The sequence below is a fragment of the Desmodus rotundus genome, chromosome 12 (genome assembly GCF_022682495.2).
Source record: "Desmodus rotundus isolate HL8 chromosome 12, HLdesRot8A.1, whole genome shotgun sequence".
In the NCBI taxonomy this organism is placed as follows: domain Eukaryota; kingdom Metazoa; phylum Chordata; class Mammalia; order Chiroptera; family Phyllostomidae; genus Desmodus; species Desmodus rotundus.
The window spans coordinates 38,208,214-38,220,078 of NC_071398.1; positions in this window are offsets into that span (position 1 = coordinate 38,208,214).

Genomic DNA, 11,865 nt, shown 5'->3' on the forward strand with positions numbered 1-11,865 from the left:
TCTCATTATTAATCCATTCATTGTCTAATAGCATGCTATTCAATCTCCATGAAATTGACTGTTTTTGAGTTTTTTCCTTGGGGTTGGATGCTAGTTTCAGGCCCTTGTGGTCTGAGGATATGCTTGATATGATTTCAATTTTCTTGAATTTGTTGAGGCTTATTTTGTGTCCTATCATGTGGTCTATCTTTGAAAATGTTCCATGTGCATTTGAAAAAAATGTGTATTTTGCTTCTTTGGGGTGAAAGGTTCTGTATATATCAGTTAAGTCCATTTGATCTAGGGTGTTGTGCAATGCTGCAATAGTCTTGTTGATAATTTTTTTTGGAAGATCTATCCATTGTTGATAGTGGGATGTTAAAATTCCCTACTATAACTGTGTTGCTGTCTATATCTTTCTTGAAGTCCTCCAAGATTTTGCTTATATATTTGGGTGCACCTATGTTTACAATGTTTATGTCTTTTTTTTTTTCAATTTTTATTGTTATTCAATTACAGTTGTATGCCTTTTCTCCCCTTCCCTCCCCCCACCCCAGCTGAACCCACCTCCCTCCCCCACCCCCACCATCCCCCCCGATTTTGTCCATGTGTCCTTCATAATAGTTCCTGCAATCCCCTCTTCCCACTGTCCCCACCCCACTCCCCCCTGGCCACTGCTAGACTGTTCCCAACCTCAATGTCTCTGGTTGTATTTTGTTTGCTTTTTTCTTTTGTTGATTATGTTCCAGTTAAAGGTGAGATCATATGGTATTTGTCCCTCACCGCCTGGCTTATTTCACTTAGCATAATGCTCTCCAGTTTCATCCATGCTGTTGCAAAGGGTATAAGCTCCTTCTTTCTCTCTGCTGCATAGAATTCCATTGTGTAAATATACCATAGGTTTTGGATCCACTCGTTTGCTGACGGGCACTTCGGTTGCTTCCAGCACTTGGCTATTGTAAATTGTGCTGCTATGAACATTGGGGTGCACAGGTTCTTTTGGATTGGTGTTTCAGGGTTCTTAGCGTATAATCCCAGCAGCGGAATTGCTGGGTCAAAGGGCAGTTCCATTTTTAGTTTTCTGAGGAAAGTCCATACTTTTTTCCACAGTGGCCTCACCAGTCTGCATTCCCACCAACAGTGCACTAGGGTTCCCTTTTCTCCACATCCTCTCCAACATTTGTTTGTGGATTTGTTTATGCTGGCCACTCTGACTGGTGTGAGATGGTACCTCATTGTGGTTTTAATTTGCATCTCTCTGATGGCTAGTGAGGCTGAGCATCTTTTCATATGTCTCTGGGCCCTCTGTATGTCTTCCTTGGAGAATTGTCTGTTCAAGTCCTTTGCCCATTTTTTAATTGGGTTGTTTGTCTTCCTGGAGTGGAGTCGTGTGAGTTCTTTATATATTTTGGAGATCAGGCCCTTGTCTGAGGTATCATTGGCAAATATGTTTTCCCATACTGCATGTACCATGCTCATGGATTGGAAGAATTAACATCATCAAAATGGCCATACTACCCAAAGCAATTTATAGATTCAATGCAATCCCTATTAGAGTACCCATGACATATTTCACAGATATAGAACGTTTATGTCTTCTTGATGGAATCTTCCCTTGAGTATTATGAAGTGTCCTGTGTCTCTTTTTATGGCCTTTGTTTTGAAGTCTATTTTGTCTGCTGTAAGTATTGCTACCCCAGCTTTTTCCCCTCTGTCCATTTGTTTGGAATATTTTTTTTCAACCCTTCACTTTCATTCATTTTGGTCTTTTGTTCTGAGGTGTGTGTCTTATAGACAATACATGTGCTGGTTGTGTTTTCTTATCCATCCTACATCTTTTTTAAAAGATTTTATTTTTAGAGAGAGGGGAAGGGAGGGAGGAAGAAAGGGAGAGAAACATCAATGTGGGGTTGCCTCTTGCGCACTCCCTACTCCCTACTGGGAATCTGGCCTGCAACCCAGGTATGTGCCCTGAGTGGGAATTGAACCAGCAACCTTTGGTTTGCAGGTCAGCTTTTAATCCACTGAGCCTCACCAGCCAGGGCCTGCCACCCTATGTCTTTTGACTGGAACATTTAATTCATTTATATTTAATTCATTTATATTTAAGGTTATTATTGATGGATATTTATCCATCCCCCCCCCTTTGTATCTGTGTTCCTCTCTCTCATGCTCTCTTTCTTCATCTTCTTAAAGCAGTTCCTTTAGCATATCTTGCAATGCTGGTTTGGTGGAGTATATTCATTTAGCCTTCTTTTGTCTGGGAAACTCCTTATTGCCTCCCATTTTAAAGATTTTACTTATTTATTTATTTATTTTAGAAAGGGGAAGGGAGGGAGAAAGAGAGGGAGAGTAACATCAATATGTGGTTGCCTCTTGTGTGCCCTCCACTGGGGACCTGGCCCATGACCCAGGCATGCACCCTAGACTGGGAATCAAACCAGCAACCCTTTGATTCGCAGGCCAGTGCTCAATCCACTGAGCCACACCAGCCAGGGCTGCTTTCCATTTTAAATGAGAACTTTGCTGGGTAGAGTAGTCTCGGTTGCAGGCCTTTGCTTTTCATTACTTGGAATATTTCTTGCGATTCCCTTCTGGCTTGTAGTGTTTCTGTTAGAAATCAGCTGGTAGTCTTATCAGGGCTCCCTTGTATGCTATTTCCTCTTTCTCTCTTCCTGCCTTTAAAATTCTCTCTTTGTCTTTGAATTTTGCCATTTTAATTATGATGTGTATTGGAGTAGGCCTCTTTGGGTCCATCTTGATTGGGACCTTCTGTGCCTCCTGAACTTGCATGGCTTTACCCCTCTCCAGGTTAGGGAAGATTTCTGTCATTATTTTTTCAAACAGGTTTTCTATCCCTTACTCCTTTTCTTCTCCTTCTGGTATTCCTGTGATTCGAATGTTGTTGCGTTTCATGTTGTTGTGAAGTTCCCTTAAGGTATCCTCATATTTTTTTGAGCCTTTTTTCATGCTGCTGCTCTACCTGGGTATTTATTTCTATCTTGTCTTCCAGCTCACTAATTGAGTCCTGTGCTTCATCCAGCTTGCTTGAGACTCTTTCTAGCATATTTTTTATTTCAGATATTGTGTGGGGAACCGTTCCAAGCGTGGGAAATGTGGCTCAGCCCCCACTTGGAAAAGCCAGTGGGGAGCAAGGTTGGCGGGCAGGACCCACGTCTATGGATAGGTTCTCCAGTGGGAAATCAGGCCTGCATTGTACCAAGACTGCTATGAGACTTGCTCTTGCTAAAACTCCCTCACCCGGAATTGAGGCAGCAAATGTTTACTGAGTATCTTCATCTTCCTAAAATCTGTGCTAAACCACCCAAGTATGGAGTGTGAGCAGCTTCCCCCTTGAGCTGTAACATCATTCTCTTTGAAGTAATTAGCGGTATTCTGTCCTTTGTGGTCCTTAAAAGGTAATCACCTGTGGTGAACCTGTGCATGGTAAATGAGGATCACCCTCGATGTAATGTGCCCAGAAAACCAATAAAAGCCTGTCCAGCGGGGGTCAGCGGCCCTCTCTCTAACTTGGAGAGTGGCCACACAGCCCCTTTTTCTCCACAGGATTTCTGTAGTCCGTGTGTATTTGCATGTTGCAACCACAACAGATCCTGCTGGTCGGGATCTGCATCAATATTGTATTCTTCATTTCTTCCTGGTTCTTGTTTATAGTCTCTATTTCCTTTTCCCTGCCATTGTAGTTCCTAGATCAGTTCCTTGTAGTTGTCACTGAGTTCCTTGAGCATTCTGATAACCATTCTTTTGAATTCTATGTCTGATAGTTTGCTTGCCTCCATTTCATTTAGCTCTTTTACTGGAGATTCTTCCATTCCTTTTAATTGCAGGTTCTTTCTTTGTCTCCCCATTTTAGGTGACCCTTTTGTTTGTTTCTGCATTTCCCGACACTCTGCTTTGCCAGATGTCTTCATCAGGTGGAATTTTGTGGTAGGGATTCTGTAGGACTCAGCAGTATAGTCTCTTTGATCTCCTTGTCTGGATGCTCTAAGGTTGCCTTTTGTTCTGTTTGTATGGGCCCTCTTGTTGTTGTACTTGGGCTTTACCTGTGGGTGGCTCCTTTGTTGGTGGGTTTTCCCCTCCAGTAGGTTTAAGGGTACTCACAACTCCCACCTTGTCTTGTATGTTATGTATAGGTGTTGGTTAACAAAGCAGTATTACCAGACTACCAAACCTACACCAGCAAAAATAACCCCCTTACCGCATCAGCAATCTCAACCAAAATTGAGTTAAGATTAATAAATATGAAGAGGGATTGTGGATATTGTAAGATATGACAAGGGGAATGTGAGATGACTAAAAGAGGGGAAAATGTTATTGAGTGGTTAGAGGGAAGAGAAGAAGTGTTGGAATAGAACTGAGGTGAAGAAAGGGAGAGAGCAAAATTTGCAATGTAAGTAAAACATGAAAGTGTGATGGGAACAATGGGGTAAGAAGAGGGAAGCGTATACTACGAGGTTTAAAGTGAAATTGAAAAGGTACAGGACAAACAGGAACAAAATTACAGAAAACCCACAGCAGGGTTGATAGCAATAACAGCTGAACGAAGTTTAATAAAGGTGGAACAGGAATAAGAATTTTGTAGAAAAGCAAAAAGTGAATATGAGATGTCTACAATAAAAAAAAGAAAAGATTTTGAGAGGATAGGGAAGCAAACTAATAAGAGTAAGGAGTAAAGCCCAGGTTGAGAGAGGGAAAAAAAGAACGAGATAAAAAAAAAAGAAAGAAAAAAAGGGAAAGAGAAAACAATGAGATAAAATTCCTTACTCAACTGATCAGAGGCAGGGCAAAGGAGGAATGCAGTAAGACACCTGGAGAATATTCTATGGGATTTAAAATGTAGCATTTTAAAAATGCATTTGAACTTAAACACCTATCAGCTTAAACAAGACTGCCATATATCATATCATATCATATCATATCATATGGAATCTTATATATATCTACAGGTATATATATCTTATCATATATATCTAAAGATATACATAGACATGTATACTTAATGATAACCAAAACCCAAAAACCTATAAAAGATCCACAAAAAAAAAAGAAGGAACCCAAAAATAACAGTAAAGAAAAATAGCAAACCACAAGGGAAGAAACCAAGAAAAAAAGAAAGAAACAGAGCAGAACTACAAAAACAACCAAAAACCAATGAATAAAATGGCAATGAGTACATACCTATTAATATTGACTTTAAACACAATAGACTCAATGCTCCCGTCAAAAGACGTGCAGTGACTAAGTTGATTAAAAAAACAAAACCTGCCCTGGCTGGTGTGGCTCAGTGGTTTGAGTGCCAGCCTATGAACCATAGGGTCTCCAGTTCGATTCCTAGTCAGGCACATACCTGGTTGTGGACCAGGTCCCCAGTGGGGGGCTCACGAGAGGCAACCACACATAGATGTTTCTCTCCCTCTCTCCTTCCTTTCCCCTCTCTCTAAAAATAAATAAATAAAACCTTAAAAAAAACCCGACAAGACCTATTTATATGGTGCATATAAGTGATGTTTCATATCTAAAGACATAGAGACTGAAATGTAGGGATGGAAAATATATTCCACGAAAATAGAAACCAAAAGAAAACTTGGGTAGCAATGCTCATATCTGACAAAATAAGACTTTAAACAAAGATGGTAAAAAGAAACAAAGAAGAGCATTACATAATGATAATAAGATCAATCTAAGAAGAAGAGATAACATTTGTAAATATTTGTGCACTCCACATAGGAGCACTTAAATATGCTGAGGAAATATTAACAAATATAAAAGGAGAAATTGATAATAATAGAGGAGTTTAATACCCCACTCAGATCAACGGATAGATCGTCCAGACAGGACATCATTAAGGAAACATTGGCCTTGAACAACACATGAGATCAGATGCAGTTAATAGATATTTATAGAACATTTCATCTCCAAACAACATAATCACATTTTTTCCAGGTGCACATAAAACATTATCCTGGATATACCACTTAGGCCACAAAACATGTCTCATTAAGATCAAGAAAATTGAAATCATGTTAAGTATCTTTTCCAATCACAATGGTGAAATTAAAAATCAGTTACAAAAAGAAAGCTGGAAAAAACACAGACACATGGAGACTAACCAATATGCTAGTAAACAACTAAAGGGCCAAAAAAAAAAAAAAAAAAAATCAGAGGCAATTAAAAAAATACCTTGAGACAAAATGAAAATAATAACACCAGTCTCCAAAATCTATGGAATACAGGAAAAGCAGTTCTAAGAGGGAAGTTTATAGCAACCCAGGTCTACTTTAAGAAACAAGAAAAAAATCTCAAAAAATCTAACTTTACACCTAAAGAAACTAGAAAGAGAAGAAAAAACAAAAACCAAAGTAAGCAGAAGGAAGGTATAATAATAAAGGTCAGAATGGAAACAAATGGAATAGAGAATTTAAAAAAATAGAAAAGAAATCAATGAAACTAAGAACTGGTTTTTTGAAAAGATAAAATTGATAAAACTTTAGCCAGACTCAACACTGGGTTTTTGAGATCATATTTTAGATCTTATTGTTTGCGTACTCCCTAACTACTTATTGTATTTATATTTGATTTTGCTACTTTTGTCTTTTAACCTCCATACTAGGTTTTTAAGTGGCTGGTCCCCTACCTTTACTGTATATTTGCCTTTACCCATGAGATGCTTTTCATATATATATACATATATATACATATATATATACACACACACACACACTTTTTTTTAGTATGTTCTTTTAAGTATTGTTGTTGACAATATTACAGATGTTCCCAATTTCCACCCCCTTGCCCTCCTCCACCTGGCTGAGCTCCCCCTGCCCTGCCTTCACCACATTGTTTTCTGTGTCCTTGCGTGAGAGACAGGAAAGTAATTGGAAAAAATCTACAGGTTGTTCACTGATATGTACTGTGAGCTTTGCGTGAACTGAAGCTGACTTTGTTCCTTCTGACTTCAGGTGATCCATTCTCTGAAACCAAGTCCCCCAACAGTCTTCCCCAGAGGGCCAGGATCTGCTCACCCACCTCCTGTAGTTCAAGGGAAGGACTGGCTAGGGAAGGAGACCTGAGGCAGGAGTTTGGGGGAAGGGGGTCACTCTGTGCCAACCCAGACAGGAGATCTAGTGCCCACAGTGTGAGTTTACCTTCCCCCATCCTTCTTGAGAAGAGGCATCTCAGGACTCACTCATTCTGCTCTCATTAATGTCCAGCGAGGAGTCTTGGGAAACCCACTGTCCCCAAGATGGCCAGTTCTGCCAACCAGGATCCACATTGGTATGTATGGAAAGACCCACAGTTACTTAAACAGCCATTACTATCAATATATAGGGGAGAATCCTCACATGCAGACATAGCCACACATATATTCACAGTTCAAACACAGTCATAGATTATCACATATGCACACACAGGCACACAGAGACATGGGACTCACTATGCCACACATACCTCCCAACACTCCTACTCACTGTGATGTGCACAATTGCTTATCCACTGCCCAAGCTGTGCACACACACACACACACATGCTCAGTTGTGAAGACAAATGTGCACTCTCATCTCTTGCACCCACATACATACTCTCTCACCCCAGTCAGCTACTCACTTCCCACACAAAGGCACAGTGTCTCAACAGAGTTCAGCCTCAGTCAGACACCACCAAATGCTGGCACTGGATTATACTGGTCCAGGGTCAACTCACGATTCACCATGAGGATTCCATTGTCATACCCCTAGCATCTCTCTCTTCCACCCTTTTACAACCCCTAGTAAATATTCCAAATATTTTCATCCTATATAATCTCACACTCTTTCCTCCTTCCTTTATGGGATCTGGGATCACTGAAGGCTGTGCCTTTTCAACTCACCTGTACCACTGCCATTGTTGTGTTTTCTGTTGGGCAGCTCTTTCAAACTGTGTCTAGTTTTGTGTGTGATCTCTGCAAGTTGTAGAATAGAAATGATTCCTGGCAGCCCTACCCTCTCTGCCTTCATTCTAAGTCTCTTCTGGCTTGTGAAACGTGAAAGGTTTCTCAGCAAATTGTCACAAATGGACTCAGTCACAACTAACCTGTGGAGCTGCCCTTGGGCTGCTCAAACTCTGTTTTGTCACATGCCAGCACTCCAGCCACATCTTCTCATTTCTCCCAGAGTATCTGTGCATCAAACTCTCAGAGACCGTTAGATTCTGGGAGAAATGTGAGATCTAAGCATACTCCTTGATTTGTGTGTTCTTTGATTCCAGGCCTGTATGAGGACAGGTACAAGTACAGGTGATGGAACTTCAGTCACAATGCAGTCTTTTCCTGGGGTGAAGGGCTGGGGACCGCTCCTCAAGTTGAAAGCCTAAGTTAGGGATTTAAAGAAAGGACATATTAGAAACTTCTGGTCAAGGTAGCAGAGTAGGAAACTCTGTGCTCACCTTCTTTCATGACCACATCAGAATTACAGAACATAAATTATAGAACAACCATTGTGAGAACCACCCAAAGACTAGCTGAACAGAATTACTACAACTAAGAACATAAAGAAGTCACATCGAGACTGGGAGAAGGGGCAGAGATGTGGAATGGGCAGGTTCCACACACACGGCATGGTGATTAAGAACTGGGAGTGATATCTCAGTTGCAGAAATCTTCCCTGAGGAGTGAGGGGTCCCAGCCCCATAATGGGCTCCCCAGCGCAGGGCACCAGTGATGGGAAGAGGAGTCCCCATAATACCTGGCTGTGAAAACCAGCAGGGATTGTGTCCCAAAACAATAAAGGGCTGCTAGAGACTGAGGCATCCTCTAAAGGGACTGAGCACAGATTCACTCCCACACCCACCTGCTCTAAGCCCTAGTGCAGGGGTAGCAGCTAGAAGACCAGTGGGGATATGCTAGGAGGAACTAAACTAACTTCAGGGCAAAGGCAACTCTCTCTGGGGATGAAAGTGCTGTCAGGCACCACTGTTCCTTTGCTGAACTCTTCTCCCACCCAGCCATCCTGGCACAGGTGGGTGCCAAATCTGAGCTCTCCATTAACCTGGCTAACATCATTCACCCTGCCCTAATGATTGTGAGACCCTCTGCCCCACTCAACTCACTGCCCCACCCAAGCCTGTTGCAGTGCGTCCTTCACACAAGCAGCCTGCCTCAGCTCATGCTGTGGGCTTTCCTAAAATCTCTCAAAGGTCCTGAAACACTGAACAAGCAGCAGCCAGTCTTGGTGTGCCTTGCAGCTCTTCCTAAGTGGCCCCAACCCTGGCACAAGCAGTGACCATTATCAACTTGCACAGCAACTCCCATCAGGTGGCCCCAAGCCTGGCACAAGTGGCAGTTGGCTTCAGCTCACATCTTGATGCCTATCAAAGGGTTCAAAGCCTGGCACAAGCGTCAGCCAGCCTTGGTTCACAGCATAGTCTCTCTTAAATGCTTCCAAGCCCAACACAAGCAGCAATCAACTGCAGATCACTTTGTAGCTCCTACCAAGAGGCTCCCAAACGGGCACAAGCAGTGGCTGACTTTGCCCTGCAATGAAGCACATCCCAAGATGCTCCAGAACCAACTCACCTGGTGGCCAGCTTCAAACCACACCAGAGTGCCACCCAACCAGATATACACTGGATGGTAGATATGGCTGGCACCAGCCATGCTAAAGTGACTCCCACTGTACTCACAGCCAGCCCTCAAAGCCAGTCATCCTGATGGCCAACCACAGCCAATGAAGTGCCAATAGCAATTGAAGCTCAGCTACAAAAGGAGCTCAACACAACCCACACAGGGAATACCCCCAGAGATCCCAGCTCAGGCGACCAGAGAGACTGTATCACTGCAGCGCACAGAGCACCTTCTACATAATCCTATTCTGTCAACAGTGGGAGATGTAGCAGATCTACCCCATACATAGAAACAAACACAGGGAGTCGGCCAAAATGAGGAGACAAAGAAACATGTCCCAAAGGAAAGAAAAGGACAAAACTCCAGAAAAAGAAATAAATGAAATAGAGGTAAGCAGAGTTCAAAATATTGATTATAAGGACGCTCAAAGAATGTAGGGGAAAAGTAGATAAACTCAGTGAGAACTTAAAGAGATAAAAAACAAAATAAAGGAGATATAAAACATTAAAAAGAGTGAGTCATAAATGAAGAATACGATAACTGAAACAAAGAACCACAGAAGAGGGAATCATCATCAAAGTGGATGAAACAAAGGACTGAATCAGTGATCTAGAAGACAAGGTAGCAAAAGAACACCCAATCAGAACAGCAAACCTATTGTAGTAACCGTGTATGGTGCTGGATAGGTACTAGAGTTATCAGAGCGATTACTTCATAAGTTATAGAAATATCTAACCAATACAATATTGTATGTCAACTATAATTGAAAAATAAATTTTAAAAATTAAAAATATAAAAAATAAAAAGGGGACTTATTAAAATTCAATAATCTTTGACAACAAATAGTGTTCTCATCTCCTGCACATACAACTCTTGATTAGTTTAATCCAGTGAGGCTTCTCCCTGTGGCTCTGCAGAGGTTGAGAGTAAAAGCCTTTCAGTCATTTGGGGCAGCAAATGGGGTCATTTCCTGTCACTCGGGGTCTCTGCATAGCAGCCGTCCATGGGTATCCTCTGTGACGTGGTTCTTGGTGATGCTTGTGCCCCTGAAAATCCTCAAGATGTGTTGGTGTTTATGTGATTACTATAAGGTACTTATTTTTATGTGTTCTATTCATTGATTTGTTTAGGTGGGGAATATGTTTATGAATGCACATAAGGTTATAATCCGAGGAAGACACAGTAAAGGAGCTTTTTCTTCAGTCTCTGTAAAATGTGGGCATCGTCGGGTTTTTGTGTGAGCTTTGGGAACTGAAAGAGGGAATAGCTCTAAATAAATGTGGTATCCAGGTCATTATGAAATATGTAGAGTATAATTCTTATCATAAGTTCTCATCTTTTAGTAACCTTATTTTGGCTCTGGAATGGTATATGGAAAACTACCAACATGGATTATTTGGGTAAAACAAGCTTTAGATTTAAAATAATCTGAACTATAAAAAATTTAAACATAAGCACTTATCAATTTTCTTCTGAAAATTTAGTTTAACTACAGAGACAACATTTGAGACAGTCTTTTTCTTTCTGAAAATCCTATAGTCTTACCTTATAAAACAACCAAAAATTGACCATATCTTATCACCTGCAGTTCGTTGAGGGAAGATATTTTGTCTATTGTGTTTACTACTAGGTACCTTGCTTATAATAGATGCTTGAAAACTCTTTATTTGATCAATCAATGAATCAATGTCTTTTCTACAAGTTGCTGAAATACACACACGGTAGCATTTCTCAGAAACGAACAGTGATTTGAGCAGTGAAATATGTCTACACTGTGTGTTTCTTCAGGATCTATTCAAAGTTCTATGACTGGAAGAGAAAATGAAGTAGAAATATATTTTCAGTAAGGTTTCAAAGTTCAGTCAATGTAAAAGTAAACTGCAAGTATAACTTTAATTAACAAGGAATGAAAAGAGAACAAACGCTGAGTGTAAGCAGGCTGTCGTTACTAATGCAGCAGAGTTCAGTAGCTTGGCTATCCTTTTTTATGATAAGCTAGGAGAAATTTTTGGAGCTATAATTCAAACATCAATTTGTACATGTAATATATAAAAACACAAAATAATGAAAGAACCACTTAAGAATAATGTATGAGACAAAATTAAGGGGGAGGGTAGAGGTGGGGGAGGGGGGTGGGACTGGCTGGGGTAAAGTGGAGGGAAGGGGGGAAAATGCAGACAATTGTAACTGAATAAAAATAAATTAATTAATTAAAAAAAAAGAATAATGTATGAATAGGCTAAGTCACAGAAGAAGTAAAAATGTGC